Source organism: Otolemur garnettii, unplaced genomic scaffold (assembly GCF_000181295.1).
Source record: "Otolemur garnettii isolate 467f Iridium unplaced genomic scaffold, OtoGar3 scaffold00031, whole genome shotgun sequence".
Classification (NCBI taxonomy): Eukaryota; Metazoa; Chordata; class Mammalia; order Primates; family Galagidae; genus Otolemur; species Otolemur garnettii.
The window spans coordinates 6,211,826-6,213,312 of NW_003852426.1; positions in this window are offsets into that span (position 1 = coordinate 6,211,826).

The following is a 1,487-nucleotide window of genomic DNA, read 5'->3' on the forward strand; positions in this document are numbered from 1 at the left end:
GCTGGGACCACAGGTGCCTGCCACAATGCCCAGCTGTTTTTTGGTTGCAGCCATCATTGTTATTTGGCAGGCCCAAGGTGGATTCAAACCCGCCACCTTAGGCATGTGGCTGGCGCCCTAGCCACTTGAGCCACAGGGGCCAAGCCAAGGCATATCCTTTTTTTGAAAGTGATTCAGAGTCACCCAGACTAGAATGCTATGGTATCAGTCCAGCTCATAGCAACCTCAAAACTCTTAGGTTCTGGGCAGTGCCTGTGGTTCAGTGAGTATGGTGCCAGCCCCATATACCAAGGGTGGTAGGTTTGAACTCTGCCCTGGCCATACTGCAACAATAGCCAGGCATTGTTGGGTGCCTGTAGTCCTAGCTACTCGGGAGGCTGAGGCAGGAGAATTGCCTGAGCCCAAGAGCTGGAGGTTGCTGTGGCCACAGCACTTTAACTGAGGGCGACAAAAAAAAAAACAAACCTGTCTCTTAAAAAAAAAACAAAACAAAAAACTCTTAGGTTCAAGCAATCCTGTTTCAGCCTCAGAGTACCTAGGACTACAAGTGCCCACCACAACCCAGCTAGTTTTTCTATTTTTAGAAAAGACAGTTTTGTTTAGACAGTCACAAGCTGTCACCCTGGGTAGAGTGCCTTGCTATCATAGCTCACAGCAACCTCCAGCTCTTTGGCTCAAGCAATCCTCTTGCCTCAGGTTTTCTTATTTTTAGTAGAGTTGGGGTCTTGCTTGTGCTCAGGCTGGTCTAGAACCCATCAGCTCCAGCAATCCAATTGCCTTGGCCTCTCAGAGTGCTAGGATTACAGGTGTAGGCCACCACACCTTGCCTTGCATGGGACATACCACTAAAAAAAATATTTTTTGTTGATCTTAAATTCCCATTTAACTGGTAACCCCCATTTCATTTAAGCCCTACCATCTAATCTCTAGCATGCCACCCTCAGGGCAATATTGTCTCTAATCCCCAACTAGGTAAGCCAGAAAGTTCACTCACTTAACTGCAGGTAGAAAGGTTGGAACAGCCTCTCTGGCTGTCCACTGAAGGACATCAGGAGCTATCCCAGCTCCTAAACCCCCGACTGGTCCCTCAAGGCAGAGCATGACTCTCCTAGGGCAGGTTGGAATCCTGCTTCCTCTGCTCAAGGGCCAACACCTTGGGAGAGCACATAACCCCCTTGAGGCTCTCCCTATTGTGTGACTTGGGGCAAATCACCAGCACTGGGCACAGAAAAGTGCTCAATTCAAGGCAGGAGGGAGTGTGAGAAATGGAAGCTAGTAAAGTTCTTGTGGGGTCCTTGTATCACTGATTTAAGTATGGGTAGGGGTTGGGCCCCTCAGCAGAGATGGAGAGGTGCAAGGATAGGGTGACACACCAGAGCCTATGAGGAGCACTCACTTGAAGCTGTTCCAATCCAGGTCTGGCACACACCTAGTCAAATAACTGACCCACAAATAACTCTACATTTTTTTTTTTTTTTTTTGAGCAG